The sequence below is a fragment of the Oncorhynchus mykiss genome, chromosome 2 (genome assembly GCF_013265735.2).
Source record: "Oncorhynchus mykiss isolate Arlee chromosome 2, USDA_OmykA_1.1, whole genome shotgun sequence".
In the NCBI taxonomy this organism is placed as follows: domain Eukaryota; kingdom Metazoa; phylum Chordata; class Actinopteri; order Salmoniformes; family Salmonidae; genus Oncorhynchus; species Oncorhynchus mykiss.
In genome coordinates, this window is record NC_048566.1 from 14590274 (window position 1) to 14609708 (window position 19435).

Genomic DNA, 19435 nt, shown 5'->3' on the forward strand with positions numbered 1-19435 from the left:
CATGTCTCTACCAGCAGTACTATGGTAACATGTCTCTCCCAGCAGTACTATGGTAACATGTCTCTCCCAGTAGTAGTATGGTAACATGTCCCTCCCAGCAGTACTATGGTAACATGTCTCTCCCAGCATGTCTCTCCCAGCAGTAGTATGGTACCATGTCTCTCCCAGTAATAGTATGGTAACATGTCCCTCCCAGCAGTACTATGGTAACATGTCTCTCCCAGCAGTAGTATGGTAACATGTCCCTCCCAGCAGTACTATGGTAACATGTCTCTCCCAGTAATAGTATGGTAACATGTTTCTCCCAGTAGTAGTATGGTAACATGTCTCTCCCATTAGTAGTATGGTAACATGTCTCTCCAAGCAGTAGTATGGTAACATGTCTCTCCTAGCAGTAGTATGGTAACATGTCTCTCCTAGCAGTAGTATGGTAACATGTCTCTCCTAGCAGTAGTATGGTAACATGTCTCTCCCAGCAGTAGTATGGTAACATGTCTCTCCTAGCAGTAGTATGGTAACATGTCTCTCCCAGCAGTCGTATGGTAACATGTCTCTCCCAACAGTAGTATGGTAACATGTCTCTCCCAGCAGTAGTATGGTGACATAACTCTCCCAGCAGTAGTATGGTAACATGTCCCTCCCAGCAGTAGTATGGTAACATGTCCCTCCCAGCAGTAGTATGGCAACATGTCTCTCCCAGCAGTAGTATGGTAACATGTCTCTCCCAGTAGTAGTATGGTAACATCTCTCTCCCAGCAGTAGTATGGTTACATGTCTCTCCCAGCAGTAGTATGGTAACATGTCTCTCCTAGCAGTAGTATGGTAACATGTCTCTCCCAGCAGTCGTATGGTAACATGTCTCTCCCAGCAGTAGTATGGTAACATGTCTCTCCCAGCAGTAGTATGGTAACATGTCTCTCCCAGCAGTAGTATGGTTACATGTCTCTCCCAGCAGTAGTATGGTAAAATGTGTCTCCCAGTAGTAGTATGGTAACATGTCTCTCCCAGCAGTAGTATGGTTACATGTCTCTCCCAGCAGTAGTATGGTAAAATGTCTCTCCCAGCAGTAGTATGGTAACATGTCTCTACCAGCACTAGTATGGGAACATGTCTCTCCCAGCAGTAGTATGGTAACATGTCTCTCCCAGCAGTAGTATGGTAACATGTCTCTCCCAGCAGTAGTATGGTAACATGTCTCTCCTAGCAGTAGTATGGTAACATGTCTCTACCAGCAGTACTATGGTAACATGTCTCTCCCAGCAGTACTATGGTAACATGTCTCTCCCAGTAGTAGTATGGTAACATGTCCCTCCCAGCAGTACTATGGTAACATGTCTCTCCCAGCATGTCTCTCCCAGCAGTAGTATGGTACCATGTCTCTCCCAGTAATAGTATGGTAACATGTCCCTCCCAGCAGTACTATGGTAACATGTCTCTCCCAGCAGTAGTATGGTAACATGTCCCTCCCAGCACTACTATGGTAACATGTCTCTCCCAGTAATAGTATGGTAACATGTCTCTCCCAGTAGTAGTATGGTAACTTGTCTCTCCATGCAGTAGTATTGTAACATGTCTCTCCTAGCAGTAGTATGGTAACATGTCTCTCCTAGCAGTAGTATGGTAACATGTCTCTCCTAGCAGTAGTATGGTAACATGTCTCTCCCAGCAGTAGTATGGTAACATGTCTCTCCTAGCAGTAGTATGGTAACATGTCTCTCCCAGCAGTAGTATGGTAACATGTCTCTCCCAACAGTAGTATGGTAACATGTCTCTCCCAGCAGTAGTATGGTGACATAACTCTCCCAGCAGTAGTATGGTAACATGTCCCTCCCAGCATTAGTATGGTAACATGTCCCTCCCAGTAGTAGTATGGTAACATGTCCCTCCCAGCAGTAGTATGGTAACATGTCCCTCCCAGCAGTAGTATGGTAACATGTCTCTCCCAGTAGTAGTATGGTAACATGTCTCTCCCAGCAGTAGTATGGTTACATGTCTCTCCCAGCAGTAGTATGGTAAAATGTCTCTCCCAGCAGTAGTATGGTAACATGTCTCTACCAGCACTAGTATGGGAACATGTCTCTCCCAGCAGTAGTATGGTAACATGTCTCTCCCAGCAGTAGTATGGTAACATGTCTCTCCCAGCAGTAGTATGGTAACATGTCTCTCCCAGCAGTATTATGGTAACATGTCTCTCCCAGCAGTAGTATGGTTACATGTCTCTCCCAGCAGTAGTATGGTAAAATGTCTCTCCCAGTAGTAGTATGGTAACATGTCTCTCCCAGCAGTAGTGTGGTTACATGTCTCTCCCAGCAGTAGTATGGTAAAATGTCTCTCCCAGCAGTAGTATGGTAACATGTCTCTACCAGCACTAGTATGGGAACATGTCTCTCCCAGCAGTAGTATGGTAACATGTCTCTCCCAGCAGTAGTATGGTGACATAACTCTCCCAGCAGTAGTATGGTAACATGTCCCTCCCAGCATTAGTATGGTAACATGTCCCTCCCAGTAGTAGTATGGTAACATGTCCCTCCCAGCAGTAGTATGGTAACATGTCCCTCCCAGCAGTAGTATGGTAACATGTCTCTCCCAGTAGTAGTATGGTAACATGTCTCTCCCAGCAGTAGTATGGTTACATGTCTCTCCCAGCAGTAGTATGGTAAAATGTCTCTCCCAGCAGTAGTATGGTAACATGTCTCTACCAGCACTAGTATGGGAACATGTCTCTCCCAGCAGTAGTATGGTAACATGTCTCTCCCAGCAGTAGTATGGTAACATGTCTCTCCCAGCAGTAGTATGGTAACATGTCTCTCCCAGCAGTAGTATGGTAACATGTCTCTCCCAGCAGTAGTATGGTTACATGTCTCTCCCAGCAGTAGTATGGTAAAATGTCTCTCCCAGTAGTAGTATGGTAACATGTCTCTCCCAGCAGTAGTATGGTTACATGTCTCTCCCAGCAGTAGTATGGTAAAATGTCTCTCCTAGCAGTAGTATGGTAACATGTCTCTCCTAGCAGTAGTATGGTAACATGTCTCTCCTAGCAGTAGTATGGTAACATGTCTCTCCCAGCAGTAGTATGGTAACATGTCTCTCCTAGCAGTAGTATGGTAACATGTCTCTCCCAGCAGTAGTATGGTAACATGTCTCTCCCAACAGTAGTATGGTAACATGTCTCTCCCAGCAGTAGTATGGTAACATGTCTCTCCCAGCAGTAGTATGGTAACATGTCTCTCCCAGCAGTAGTATGGTTACATGTCTCTCCCAGCAGTAGTATGGTAAAATGTCTCTCCCAGTAGTAGTATGGTAACATGTCTCTCCCAGCAGTAGTATGGTTACATGTCTCTCCCAGCAGTAGTATGGTAAAATGTCTCTCCCAGCAGTAGTATGGTAACATGTCTCTACCAGCACTAGTATGGGAACATGTCTCTCCCAGCAGTAGTATGGTAACATGTCTCTCCCAGCAGTAGTATGGTAACATGTCTCTCCCAGCAGTAGTATGGTAACATGTCTCTCCCAGCAGTAGTATGGTAACATGTCTCTACCAGCAGTACTATGGTAACATGTCTCTCCCAGCAGTACTATGGTAACATGTCTCTCCCAGTAGTAGTATGGTAACATGTCCCTCCCAGCAGTACTATGGTAACATGTCTCTCCCAGCATGTCTCTCCCAGCAGTAGTATGGTACCATGTCTCTCCCAGTAATAGTATGGTAACATGTCCCTCCCAGCAGTACTATGGTAACATGTCTCTCCCAGCAGTAGTATGGTAACATGTCCCTCCCAGCACTACTATGGTAACATGTCTCTCCCAGTAATAGTATGGTAACATGTCTCTCCCAGTAGTAGTATGGTAACTTGTCTCTCCATGCAGTAGTATTGTAACATGTCTCTCCTAGCAGTAGTATGGTAACATGTCTCTCCTAGCAGTAGTATGGTAACATGTCTCTCCTAGCAGTAGTATGGTAACATGTCTCTCCCAGCAGTAGTATGGTAACATGTCTCTCCTAGCAGTAGTATGGTAACATGTCTCTCCCAGCAGTAGTATGGTAACATGTCTCTCCCAACAGTAGTATGGTAACATGTCTCTCCCAGCAGTAGTATGGTGACATAACTCTCCCAGCAGTAGTATGGTAACATGTCCCTCCCAGCATTAGTATGGTAACATGTCCCTCCCAGTAGTAGTATGGTAACATGTCCCTCCCAGCAGTAGTATGGTAACATGTCCCTCCCAGCAGTAGTATGGTAACATGTCTCTCCCAGTAGTAGTATGGTAACATGTCTCTCCCAGCAGTAGTATGGTTACATGTCTCTCCCAGCAGTAGTATGGTAAAATGTCCCTCCCAGTAGTAGTATGGTAACATGTTTCTCCCAGCAGTAGTGTGGTTACATGTCTCTCCCAGCAGTAGTATGGTAAAATGTCTCTCCCAGCAGTAGTATGGTAACATGTCTCTACCAGCACTAGTATGGGAACATGTCTCTCCCAGCAGTAGTATGGTAACATGTCTCTCCCAACAGTAGTATGGTAACATGTCTCTCCCAGCAGTAGTATGGTAACATGTCTCTCCCAGCAGTAGTATGGTAACATGTCTCTCCCAGCAGTAGTATGGTTACATGTCTCTCCCAGCAGTAGTATGGTAAAATGTCTCTCCCAGTAGTAGTATGGTAACATGTCTCTCCCAGCAGTAGTATGGTTACATGTCTCTCCCAGCAGTAGTATGGTAAAATGTCTCTCCCAGCAGTAGTATGGTAACATGTCTCTACCAGCACTAGTATGGGAACATGTCTCTCCCAGCAGTAGTATGGTAACATGTCTCTCCCAGCAGTAGTATGGTAACATGTCTCTCCCAGCAGTAGTATGGTAACATGTCTCTCCTAGCAGTAGTATGGTAACATGTCTCTACCAGCAGTACTATGGTAACATGTCTCTCCCAGCAGTACTATGGTAACATGTCTCTCCCAGTAGTAGTATGGTAACATGTCCCTCCCAGCAGTACTATGGTAACATGTCTCTCCCAGCATGTCTCTCCCAGCAGTAGTATGGTACCATGTCTCTCCCAGTAATAGTATGGTAACATGTCCCTCCCAGCAGTACTATGGTAACATGTCTCTCCCAGCAGTAGTATGGTAACATGTCCCTCCCAGCACTACTATGGTAACATGTCTCTCCCAGTAATAGTATGGTAACATGTCTCTCCCAGTAGTAGTATGGTAACTTGTCTCTCCATGCAGTAGTATTGTAACATGTCTCTCCTAGCAGTAGTATGGTAACATGTCTCTCCTAGCAGTAGTATGGTAACATGTCTCTCCTAGCAGTAGTATGGTAACATGTCTCTCCCAGCAGTAGTATGGTAACATGTCTCTCCTAGCAGTAGTATGGTAACATGTCTCTCCCAGCAGTAGTATGGCAACATGTCTCTCCCAACAGTAGTATGGTAACATGTCTCTCCCAGCAGTAGTATGGTGACATAACTCTCCCAGCAGTAGTATGGTAACATGTCCCTCCCAGCATTAGTATGGTAACATGTCCCTCCCAGTAGTAGTATGGTAACATGTCCCTCCCAGCAGTAGTATGGTAACATGTCCCTCCCAGCAGTAGTATGGTAACATGTCTCTCCCAGTAGTAGTATGGTAACATGTCTCTCCCAGCAGTAGTATGGTTACATGTCTCTCCCAGCAGTAGTATGGTAAAATGTCTCTCCCAGCAGTAGTATGGTAACATGTCTCTACCAGCACTAGTATGGGAACATGTCTCTCCCAGCAGTAGTATGGTAACATGTCTCTCCCAGCAGTAGTATGGTAACATGTCTCTCCCAGCAGTAGTATGGTAACATGTCTCTCCCAGCAGTAGTATGGTAACATGTCTCTCCCAGCAGTAGTATGGTTACATGTCTCTCCCAGCAGTAGTATGGTAACATGTCTCTCCCAACAGTAGTATGGTAACATGTCTCTGCCAGCAGTAGTATGGTGACATAACTCTCCCAGCAGTAGTATGGTAACATGTCCCTCCCAGCATTAGTATGGTAACATGTCCCTCCCAGTAGTGGTATGGTAACATGTCCCTCCCAGCAGTAGTATGGTAACATGTCCCTCCCAGCAGTAGTATGGTAACATGTCTCTCCCAGTAGTAGTATGGTAACATGTCTCTCCCAGCAGTAGTATGGTTACATGTCTCTCCCAGCAGTAGTATGGTAAAATGTCTCTCCCAGCAGTAGTATGGTAACATGTCTCTACCAGCACTAGTATGGGAACATGTCTCTCCCAGCAGTAGTATGGTAACATGTCTCTCCCAGCAGTAGTATGGTAACATGTCTCTCCCAGCAGTAGTATGGTAACATGTCTCTCCCAGCAGTAGTATGGTAACATGTCTCTCCCAGCAGTAGTATGGTTACATGTCTCTCCCAGCAGTAGTATGGTAAAATGTCTCTCCCAGTAGTAGTATGGTAACATGTCTCTCCCAGCAGTAGTGTGGTTACATGTCTCTCCCAGCAGTAGTATGGTAAAATGTCTCTCCCAGCAGTAGTATGGTAACATGTCTCTACCAGCACTAGTATGGGAACATGTCTCTCCCAGCAGTAGTATGGTAACATGTCTCTCCCAGCAGTAGTATGGTGACATAACTCTCCCAGCAGTAGTATGGTAACATGTCTCTCCTAGCAGTAGTATGGTAACATGTCTCTCCCAGCAGTAGTATGGTAACATGTCTCTCCTAGCAGTAGTATGGTAACATGTCTCTCCCAGCAGTAGTATGGTAACATGTCTCTCCCAACAGTAGTATGGTAACATGTCTCTCCCAGCAGTAGTATGGTAACATGTCTCTCCCAGCAGTAGTATGGTAACATGTCTCTCCCAGCAGTAGTATGGTTACATGTCTCTCCCAGCAGTAGTATGGTAAAATGTCTCTCCCAGTAGTAGTATGGTAACATGTCTCTCCCAGCAGTAGTATGGTTACATGTCTCTCCCAGCAGTAGTATGGTAAAATGTCTCTCCCAGCAGTAGTATGGTAACATGTCTCTACCAGCACTAGTATGGGAACATGTCTCTCCCAGCAGTAGTATGGTAACATGTCTCTCCCAGCAGTAGTATGGTAACATGTCTCTCCCAGCAGTAGTATGGTAACATGTCTCTCCTAGCAGTAGTATGGTAACATGTCTCTACCAGCAGTACTATGGTAACATGTCTCTCCCAGCAGTACTATGGTAACATGTCTCTCCCAGTAGTAGTATGGTAACATGTCCCTCCCAGCAGTACTATGGTAACATGTCTCTCCCAGCATGTCTCTCCCAGCAGTAGTATGGTACCATGTCTCTCCCAGTAATAGTATGGTAACATGTCCCTCCCAGCAGTACTATGGTAACATGTCTCTCCCAGCAGTAGTATGGTAACATGTCCCTCCCAGCACTACTATGGTAACATGTCTCTCCCAGTAATAGTATGGTAACATGTCTCTCCCAGTAGTAGTATGGTAACATGTCTCTCCATGCAGTAGTATTGTAACATGTCTCTCCTAGCAGTAGTATGGTAACATGTCTCTCCTAGCAGTAGTATGGTAACATGTCTCTCCTAGCAGTAGTATGGTAACATGTCTCTCCCAGCAGTAGTATGGTAACATGTCTCTCCTAGCAGTAGTATGGTAACATGTCTCTCCCAGCAGTAGTATGGTAACATGTCTCTCCCAACAGTAGTATGGTAACATGTCTCTCCCAGCAGTAGTATGGTGACATAACTCTCCCAGCAGTAGTATGGTAACATGTCCCTCCCAGCATTAGTATGGTAACATGTCCCTCCCAGTAGTAGTATGGTAACATGTCCCTCCCAGCAGTAGTATGGTAACATGTCCCTCCCAGCAGTAGTATGGTAACATGTCTCTCCCAGTAGTAGTATGGTAACATGTCTCTCCCAGCAGTAGTATGGTTACATGTCTCTCCCAGCAGTAGTATGGTAAAATGTCTCTCCCAGCAGTAGTATGGTAACATGTCTCTACCAGCACTAGTATGGGAACATGTCTCTCCCAGCAGTAGTATGGTAACATGTCTCTCCCAGCAGTAGTATGGTAACATGTCTCTCCCAGCAGTAGTATGGTAACATGTCTCTCCCAGCAGTAGTATGGTAACATGTCTCTCCCAGCAGTAGTATGGTTACATGTCTCTCCCAGCAGTAGTATGGTAAAATGTCTCTCCCAGTAGTAGTATGGTAACATGTCTCTCCCAGCAGTAGTGTGGTTACATGTCTCTCCCAGCAGTAGTATGGTAAAATGTCTCTCCCAGCAGTAGTATGGTAACATGTCTCTACCAGCACTAGTATGGGAACATGTCTCTCCCAGCAGTAGTATGGTAACATGTCTCTCCCAGCAGTAGTATGGTGACATAACTCTCCCAGCAGTAGTATGGTAACATGTCCCTCCCAGCATTAGTATGGTAACATGTCCCTCCCAGTAGTAGTATGGTAACATGTCCCTCCCAGCAGTAGTATGGTAACATGTCCCTCCCAGCAGTAGTATGGTAACATGTCTCTCCCAGTAGTAGTATGGTAACATGTCTCTCCCAGCAGTAGTATGGTTACATGTCTCTCCCAGCAGTAGTATGGTAAAATGTCTCTCCCAGCAGTAGTATGGTAACATGTCTCTACCAGCACTAGTATGGGAACATGTCTCTCCCAGCAGTAGTATGGTAACATGTCTCTCCCAGCAGTAGTATGGTAACATGTCTCTCCCAGCAGTAGTATGGTAACATGTCTCTCCCAGCAGTAGTATGGTAACATGTCTCTCCCAGCAGTAGTATGGTTACATGTCTCTCCCAGCAGTAGTATGGTAAAATGTCTCTCCCAGTAGTAGTATGGTAACATGTCTCTCCCAGCAGTAGTATGGTTACATGTCTCTCCCAGCAGTAGTATGGTAAAATGTCTCTCCCAGCAGTAGTATGGTAACATGTCTCTACCAGCACTAGTATGGGAACATGTCTCTCCCAGCAGTAGTATGGTAACATGTCTCTCCCAGCAGTAGTATGGTAACATGTCTCTCCCAGCAGTAGTATGGTAACATGTCTCTCCCAGCAGTAGTATGGTAACATGTCTCTCCCAGCAGTAGTATGGTAACATGTCTCTCCCAGCAGTAGTATGGTAACATGTCTCTCCCAGTAGTAGTATGGTAACATGTCTCTCCCAGCAGTAGTATGGTTAACATGTCTCTCCCAGCAGTAGTATGGTTACATGTCTCTCCCAGCAGTAGTATGGTAAAATGTCTCTCCCAGCAGTAGTATGGTAACATGTCTCTACCAGCACTAGTATGGGAACATGTCTCTCCCAGCAGTAGTATGGTAACATGTCTCTCCCAGCAGTAGTATGGTAACATGTCTCTCCCAGCAGTAGTATGGTAACATGTCTCTCCCAGCAGTAGTATGGTAACATGTCTCTCCCAGCAGTAGTATGGTTACATGTCTCTCCCAGCAGTAGTATGGTAAAATGTCTCTCCCAGTAGTAGTATGGTAACATGTCTCTCCCAGCAGTAGTATGGTTACATGTCTCTCCCAGCAGTAGTATGGTAAAATGTCTCTCCTAGCAGTAGTATGGTAACATGTCTCTCCTAGCAGTAGTATGGTAACATGTCTCTCCTAGCAGTAGTATGGTAACATGTCTCTCCCAGCAGTAGTATGGTAACATGTCTCTCCTAGCAGTAGTATGGTAACATGTCTCTCCCAGCAGTAGTATGGTAACATGTCTCTCCCAACAGTAGTATGGTAACATGTCTCTGCCAGCAGTAGTATGGTGACATAACTCTCCCAGCAGTAGTATGGTAACATGTCCCTCCCAGCATTAGTATGGTAACATGTCCCTCCCAGTAGTAGGTATGGTAACATGTCCCTCCCAGCAGTAGTATGGTAACATGTCCCTCCCAGCAGTAGTATGGTAACATGTCTCTCCCAGTAGTAGTATGGTAACATGTCTCTCCCAGCAGTAGTATGGTTACATGTCTCTCCCAGCAGTAGTATGGTAAAATGTCTCTCCCAGCAGTAGTATGGTAACATGTCTCTACCAGCACTAGTATGGGAACATGTCTCTCCCAGCAGTAGTATGGTAACATGTCTCTCCCAGCAGTAGTATGGTAACATGTCTCTCCCAGCAGTAGTATGGTAACATGTCTCTCCCAGCAGTAGTATGGTAACATGTCTCTCCCAGCAGTAGTATGGTTACATGTCTCTCCCAGCAGTAGTATGGTAAAATGTCTCTCCCAGTAGTAGTATGGTAACATGTCTCTCCCAGCAGTAGTGTGGTTACATGTCTCTCCCAGCAGTAGTATGGTAAAATGTCTCTCCCAGCAGTAGTATGGTAACATGTCTCTACCAGCACTAGTATGGGAACATGTCTCTCCCAGCAGTAGTATGGTAACATGTCTCTCCCAGCAGTAGTATGGTGACATAACTCTCCCAGCAGTAGTATGGTAACATGTCCCTCCCAGCATTAGTATGGTAACATGTCCCTCCCAGTAGTAGTATGGTAACATGTCCCTCCCAGCAGTAGTATGGTAACATGTCCCTCCCAGCAGTAGTATGGTAACATGTCTCTCCCAGTAGTAGTATGGTAACATGTCTCTCCCAGCAGTAGTATGGTTACATGTCTCTCCCAGCAGTAGTATGGTAAAATGTCTCTCCCAGCAGTAGTATGGTAACATGTCTCTACCAGCACTAGTATGGGAACATGTCTCTCCCAGCAGTAGTATGGTAACATGTCTCTCCCAGCAGTAGTATGGTAACATGTCTCTCCCAGCAGTAGTATGGTAACATGTCTCTCCCAGCAGTAGTATGGTAACATGTCTCTCCCAGCAGTAGTATGGTTACATGTCTCTCCCAGCAGTAGTATGGTAAAATGTCTCTCCCAGTAGTAGTATGGTAACATGTCTCTCCCAGCAGTAGTATGGTTACATGTCTCTCCCAGCAGTAGTATGGTAAAATGTCTCTCCCAGCAGTAGTATGGTAACATGTCTCTACCAGCACTAGTATGGGAACATGTCTCTCCCAGCAGTAGTATGGTAACATGTCTCTCCCAGCAGTAGTATGGTAACATGTCTCTCCCAGCAGTAGTATGGTAACATGTCCCTCCCAGTAGTGGTATGGTAACATGTCCCTCCCAGCAGTAGTATGGTAACATGTCTCTCCCAGCAGTACTATGGTAACATGTCTCTCCCAGTAGTAGTATGGTAACATGTCCCTCCCAGCAGTACTATGGTAACATGTCTCTCCCAGCATGTCTCTCCCAGCAGTAGTATGGTACCATGTCTCTCCCAGTAATAGTATGGTAACATGTCCCTCCCAGCAGTACTATGGTAACATGTCTCTCCCAGCAGTAGTATGGTAACATGTCCCTCCCAGCAGTACTATGGTAACATGTCTCTCCCAGTAATAGTATGGTAACATGTCTCTCCCAGTAGTAGTATGGTAACATGTCTCTCCCATTAGTAGTATGGTAACATGTCTCTCCAAGCAGTAGTATGGTAACATGTCTCTCCTAGCAGTAGTATGGTAACATGTCTCTCCTAGCAGTAGTATGGTAACATGTCTCTCCTAGCAGTAGTATGGTAACATGTCTCTCCCAGCAGTAGTATGGTAACATGTCTCTCCTAGCAGTAGTATGGTAACATGTCTCTCCCAGCAGTCGTATGGTAACATGTCTCTCCCAACAGTAGTATGGTAACATGTCTCTCCCAGCAGTAGTATGGTGACATAACTCTCCCAGCAGTAGTATGGTAACATGTCCCTCCCAGCAGTAGTATGGTAACATGTCCCTCCCAGCAGTAGTATGGTAACATGTCTCTCCCAGCAGTAGTATGGTAACATGTCTCTCCCAGTAGTAGTATGGTAACATCTCTCTCCCAGCAGTAGTATGGTTACATGTCTCTCCCAGCAGTAGTATGGTAACATGTCTCTCCTAGCAGTAGTATGGTAACATGTCTCTCCCAGCAGTCGTATGGTAACATGTCTCTCCCAGCAGTAGTATGGTAACATGTCTCTCCCAGCAGTAGTATGGTAACATGTCTCTCCCAGCAGTAGTATGGTTACATGTCTCTCCCAGCAGTAGTATGGTAAAATGTCTCTCCCAGTAGTAGTATGGTAACATGTCTCTCCCAGCAGTAGTATGGTTACATGTCTCTCCCAGCAGTAGTATGGTAAAATGTCTCTCCCAGCAGTAGTATGGTAACATGTCTCTACCAGCAGTAGTATGGTAACATGTCTCTCCCAGTAGTAGTATGGTAACATCTCTCTCCCAGCAGTAGTATGGTTACATGTCTCTCCCAGCAGTAGTATGGTAACATGTCTCTCCCAGCAGTAGTATGGTAACATTTCTCTCCCAGCAGTAGTATGGTAACATGTCTCTCCCAGTAGTAGTATGGTAACATCTCTCTCCCAGCAGTAGTATGGTTACATGTCTCTCCCAGCAGTAGTATGGTAAAATGTCTCTCCCAGTAGTAGTATGGTAACATGTCTCTCCCAGCAGTAGTATGGTTACATGTCTCTCCCAGCAGTAGTATGGTAAAATGTCTCTCCCAGCAGTAGTATGGTAACATGTCTCTACCAGCACTAGTATGGGAACATGTCTCTCCCAGCAGTAGTATGGTAACATGTCTCTCCCAGCAGTAGTATGGTAACATGTCTCTCCTAGCAGTAGTATGGTAACATGTCTCTACCAGCAGTACTATGGTAACATGTCTCTCCCAGCAGTACTATGGTAACATGTCTCTCCCAGTAGTAGTATGGTAACATGTCCCTCCCAGCAGTACTATGGTAACATGTCTCTCCCAGCATGTCTCTCCCAGCAGTAGTATGGTACCATGTCTCTCCCAGTAATAGTATGGTAACATGTCCCTCCCAGCAGTACTATGGTAACATGTCTCTCCCAGCAGTAGTATGGTAACATGTCCCTCCCAGCAGTACTATGGTAACATGTCTCTCCCAGTAATAGTATGGTAACATGTCTCTCCCAGTAGTTGTATGGTAACATGTCTCTCCCAGTAGTAGTATGGTAACATGTCTCTCCAAGCAGTAGTATGGTAACATGTCTCTCCTAGCAGTAGTATGGTAACATGTCTCTCCTAGCAGTAGTATGGTAACATGTCTCTCCTAGCAGTAGTATGGTAACATGTCTCTCCCAGCAGTAGTATGGTAACATGTCTCTCCTAGCAGTAGTATGGTAACATGTCTCTCCCAGTAGTAGTATGGTAACATGTCTCTCCCAACAGTAGTATGGTAACATGTCTCTCCCAGCAGTAGTATGGTGACATAACTCTCCCAGCAGTAGTATGGTAACATGTCCCTCCCAGTAGTAGTATGGTAACATGTCCCTCCCAGCAGTAGTATGGTAACATGTCTCTCCCAGTAGTAGTATGGTAACATGTCTCTCCCAGCAGTAGTATGGTAACATGTCTCTCCTAGCAGTAGTATGGTAACATGTCTCTCCTAGCAGTAGTATGGTAACATGTCTCTCCCAGCAGTAGTATGGTAACATGTCTCTCCCAGTAGTAGTATGGTAACATCTCTCTCCCAGCAGTAGTATGGTTACATGTCTCTCCCAGCAGTAGTATGGTAAAATGTCTCTCCCAGTAGTAGTATGGTAACATGTCTCTCCCAGCAGTAGTATGGTTACATGTCTCTCCCAGCAGTAGTATGGTAAAATGTCTCTCCCAGCAGTAGTATGGTAACATGTCTCTACCAGCACTAGTATGGGAACATGTCTCTCCCAGCAGTAGTATGGTAACATGTCTCTCCCAGCAGTAGTATGGTAACATGTCTCTCCTAGCAGTAGTATGGTAACATGTCTCTACCAGCAGTACTATGGTAACATGTCTCTCCCAGCAGTACTATGGTAACATGTCTCTCCCAGTAGTAGTATGGTAACATGTCCCTCCCAGCAGTACTATGGTAACATGTCTCTCCCAGCATGTCTCTCCCAGCAGTAGTATGGTACCATGTCTCTCCCAGTAATAGTATGGTAACATGTCCCTCCCAGCAGTACTATGGTAACATGTCTCTCCCAGCAGTAGTATGGTAACATGTCCCTCCCAGCAGTACTATGGTAACATGTCTCTCCCAGTAATAGTATGGTAACATGTCTCTCCCAGTAGTAGTATGGTAACATGTCTCTCCCAGTAGTAGTATGGTAACATGTCTCTCCAAGCAGTAGTATGGTAACATGTCTCTCCTAGCAGTAGTATGGTAACATGTCTCTCCTAGCAGTAGTATGGTAACATGTCTCTCCTAGCAGTAGTATGGTAACATGTCTCTCCCAGCAGTAGTATGGTAACATGTCTCTCCTAGCAGTAGTATGGTAACATGTCTCTCCCAGCAGTAGTATGGTAACATGTCTCTCCCAACAGTAGTATGGTAACATGTCTCTCCCAGCAGTAGTATGGTGACATAACTCTCCCAGCAGTAGTATGGTAACATGTCCCTCCCAGCAGTAGTATGGTAACATGTCCCTCCCAGCAGTAGTATGGTAACATGTCTCTCCCAGTAGTAGTATGGTAACATGTCTCTCCCAGCAGTAGTATGGTAACATGTCTCTCCTAGCAGTAGTATGGTAACATGTCTCTCCTAGCAGTAGTATGGTAACATGTCTCTCCCAGCAGTAGTATGGTAACATGTCTCTCCTAGCAGTAGTATGGTAACATGTCCCTCCCAGTAGTAGTATGGTAACATGTCTCTCCCAGTAGTAGTATGTTACATCCCCTCCCAGCAGTAGTATGGTAACATGTCTCTCCTAGCAGTAGTATGGTAACATGTCTCTACCAGCAGTAGTATGGTAACATGTCTCTCCCAGCAGTAGCTATGGTAACATGTCTCTCCCAGCAGTACTATGGTAACATGTCTCTCCCAGTAGTAGTATGGTAACATGTCTCTCCTAGCAGTAGTATGGTAACATGTCCCTCCCAGCAGTAGTATGGTAACATGTCTCTCCCAGTAGTAGTATGGTAACATGTCCCTCCCAGCAGTACTATGGTAACATGTCTCTCCCAGCATGTCTCTCCCAGCAGTAGTATGGTACCATGTCTCTCCCAGTAATAGTATGGTAACATGTCCCTCCCAGCAGTACTATGGTAACATGTCTCTCCCAGCAGTAGTATGGTAACATGTCCCTCCCAGCAGTACTATGGTAACATGTCTCTCCCAGTAATAGTATGGTAACATGTCTCTCCCAGTAGTAGTATGGTAACATGTCTCTCCCAGTAGTAGTATGGTAACATGTCTCTCCATGCAGTAGTATTGTAACATGTCTCTCCTAGCAGTAGTATGGTAACATGTCTCTCCTAGCAGTAGTATGGTAACATGTCTCTCCTAGCAGTAGTATGGTAACATGTCTCTCCCAGCAGTAGTATGGTAACATGTCTCTCCTAGCAGTAGTATGGTAACATGTCTCTCCCAGCAGTAGTATGGTAACATGTCTCTCCCAACAGTAGTATGGTAACATGTCTCTCCCAGCAGTAGTATGGTGACATAACTCTCCCAGCAGTAGTATGGTAACATGTCCCTCCCAGCATTAGTATGGTAACATGTCCCTCCCAGTAGTAGTATGGTAACATGTCCCTCCCAGCAGTAGTATGGTAACATGTCCCTCCCAGCAGTAGTATGGTAACATGTCTCTCCCAGTAGTAGTATGGTAACATGTCTCTCCCAGCAGTAGTATGGTTACATGTCTCTCCCAGCAGTAGTATGGTAAAATGTCTCTCCCAGCAGTAGTATGGTAACATGTCTCTACCAGCACTAGTATGGGAACATGTCTCTCCCAGCAGTAGTATGGTAACATGTCTCTCCCAGCAGTAGTATGGTAACATGTCTCTCCCAGCAGTAGTATGGTAACATGTCTCTCCCAGCAGTAGTATGGTAACATGTCTCTCCCAGCAGTAGTATGGTTACATGTCTCTCCCAGCAGTAGTATGGTAAAATGTCTCTCCCAGTAGTAGTATGGTAACATGTCTCTCCCAGCAGTAGTGTGGTTACATGTCTCTCCCAGCAGTAGTATGGTAAAATGTCTCTCCCAGCAGTAGTATGGTAACATGTCTCTACCAGCACTAGTATGGGAACATGTCTCTCCCAGCAGTAGTATGGTAACATGTCTCTCCCAGCAGTAGTATGGTGACATAACTCTCCCAGCAGTAGTATGGTAACATGTCCCTCCCAGCATTAGTATGGTAACATGTCCCTCCCAGTAGTAGTATGGTAACATGTCCCTCCCAGCAGTAGTATGGTAACATGTCCCTCCCAGCAGTAGTATGGTAACATGTCTCTCCCAGTAGTAGTATGGTAACATGTCTCTCCCAGCAGTAGTATGGTAACATGTCTCTCCATGCAGTAGTATGGTAACATGTCTCTCCTAGCAGTAGTATGGTAACATGTCTCTCCTAGCAGTAGTATGGTAACATGTCTCTCCTAGCAGTAGTATGGTAACATGTCTCTCCCAGCAGTAGTATGGTAACATGTCTCTCCTAGCAGTAGTATGGTAACATGTCTCTCCCAGCAGTAGTATGGTAACATGTCTCTCCCAAGCAGTAGTATGGTAACATGTCTCTCCCAGCAGTAGTATGGTGACATAACTCTCCCAGCAGTAGTATGGTAACATGTCCCTCCCAGCAGTAGTATGGTAACATGTCCTCTCCCAGTAGTAGTATGGTAACATGTCCCTCCCAGCAGTAGTATGGTAACATGTCCCTCCCAGCAGTAGTATGGTAACATGTCTCTCCCAGTAGTAGTATGGTAACATGTCTCTCCCAGCAGTAGTATGGTTACATGTCTCTCCCAGCAGTAGTATGGTAACATGTCTCTCCCAGCAGTAGTATGGTAACATGTCTCTACCAGCACTAGTATGGGAACATGTCTCTCCCAGCAGTAGTATGGTAACATGTCTCTCCCAGCAGTAGTATGGTAACATGTCTCTCCCAGCAGTAGTATGGTAACATGTCTCTCCCAGCAGTAGTATGGTAACATGTCTCTCCCAGCAGTAGTATGGTTACATGTCTCTCCCAGCAGTAGTATGGTAAAATGTCTCTCCCAGTAGTAGTATGGTAACATGTCTCTCCCAGCAGTAGTGTGGTTACATGTCTCTCCCAGCAGTAGTATGGTAACATGTCTCTCCCAGCAGTAGTATGGTAACATGTCTCTACCATGCACTAGTATGGGAACATGTCTCTCCCAGCAGTAGTATGGTAACATGTCTCTCCCAGCAGTAGTATGGTGACATAACTCTCCCAGCAGTAGTATGGTAACATGTCCCTCCCAGTAGTAGTATGGTAACATGTCCCTCCCAGCAGTAGTATGGTAACATGTCCCTCCCAGCAGTAGTATGGTAACATGTCTCTCCCAGTAGTAGTATGGTAACATGTCTCTCCCAGCAGTAGTATGGTTACATGTCTCTCCCAGCAGTAGTATGGTAAAATGTCTCTCCCAGCAGTAGTATGGTAACATGTCTCTACCAGCACTAGTATGGGAACATGTCTCTCCCAGCAGTAGTATGGTAACATGTCTCTCCCAGCAGTAGTATGGTAACATGTCTCTCCCAGCAGTAGTATGGTAACATGTCTCTCCCAGCAGTAGTATGGTAACATGTCTCTCCCAGCAGTAGTATGGTTACATGTCTCTCCCAGCAGTAGTATGGTAAAATGTCTCTCCCAGTAGTAGTATGGTAACATGTCTCTCCCAGCAGTAGTATGGTTACATGTCTCTCCCAGCAGTAGTATGGTAAAATGTCTCTCCCAGCAGTAGTATGGTAACATGTCTCTACCAGCACTAGTATGGGAACATGTCTCTCCCAGCAGTAGTATGGTAACATGTCTCTCCCAGCAGTAGTATGGTAACATGTCTCTCCCAGCAGTAGTATGGTAACATGTCTCTCCCAGCAGTAGTATGGTAACATGTCTCTCCTAGCAGTAGTATGGTAACATGTCTCTACCAGCAGTACTATGGTAACATGTCTCTCCCAGCAGTACTATGGTAACATGTCTCTCCCAGTAGTAGTATGGTAACATGTCCCTCCCAGCAGTACTATGGTAACATGTCTCTCCCAGCATGTCTCTCCCAGCAGTAGTATGGTACCATGTCTCTCCCAGTAATAGTATGGTAACATGTCCCTCCCAGCAGTACTATGGTAACATGTCTCTCCCAGCAGTAGTATGGTAACATGTCCCTCCCAGCAGTACTATGGTAACATGTCTCTCCCAGTAATAGTATGGTAACATGTCTCTCCCAGTAGTAGTATGGTAACATGTCTCTCCCATTAGTAGTATGGTAACATGTCTCTCCAAGCAGTAGTATGGTAACATGTCTCTCCTAGCAGTAGTATGGTAACATGTCTCTCCTAGCAGTAGTATGGTAACATGTCTCTCCTAGCAGTAGTATGGTAACATGTCTCTCCCAGCAGTAGTATGGTAACATGTCTCTCCTAGCAGTAGTATGGTAACATGTCTCTCCCAGCAGTCGTATGGTAACATGTCTCTCCCAACAGTAGTATGGTAACATGTCTCTCCCAGCAGTAGTATGGTGACATAACTCTCCCAGCAGTAGTATGGTAACATGTCCCTCCCAGCAGTAGTATGGTAACATGTCCCTCCCAGCAGTAGTATGGTAACATGTCTCTCCCAGCAGTAGTATGGTAACATGTCTCTCCCAGTAGTAGTATGGTAACATCTCTCTCCCAGCAGTAGTATGGTTACATGTCTCTCCCAGCAGTAGTATGGTAACATGTCTCTCCTAGCAGTAGTATGGTAACATGTCTCTCCCAGCAGTCAGTATGGTAACATGTCTCTCCCAGCAGTAGTATGGTAACATGTCTCTCCCAGCAGTAGTATGGTAACATGTCTCTCCCAGCAGTAGTATGGTTACATGTCTCTCCCAGCAGTAGTATGGTAAAATGTCTCTCCCAGTAGTAGTATGGTAACATGTCTCTCCCAGCAGTAGTATGGTTACATGTCTCTCCCAGCAGTAGTATGGTAAAATGTCTCTCCCAGCAGTAGTATGGTAACATGTCTCTACCAGCACTAGTATGGGAACATGTCTCTCCCAGCAGTAGTATGGTAACATGTCTCTCCCAGCAGTAGTATGGTAACATGTCTCTCCCAGCAGTAGTATGGTAACATGTCTCTCCCAGCAGTAGTATGGTAACATGTCTCTCCCAGCAGTAGTATGGTAACATGTCTCTCCCAGCAGTAGTATGGTAACATGTCTCTCCCAGCAGTAGTATGGTAACATGTCTCTCCCAGCAGTAGTATGGTAACATGTCTCTCCCAGCAGTAGTATGGTAACATGTCTCTCCCAGCAGTAGTATGGTAACATGTCTCTCCCAGCAGTAGTATGGTAACATGTCTCTCCCAGCAGTAGTATGGTAACATGTCTCTCCCAGCAGTAGTATGGTAACATGTCTCTCCCAGCAGTAGTATGGTAACATGTCTCTCCCAGCAGTAGTATGGT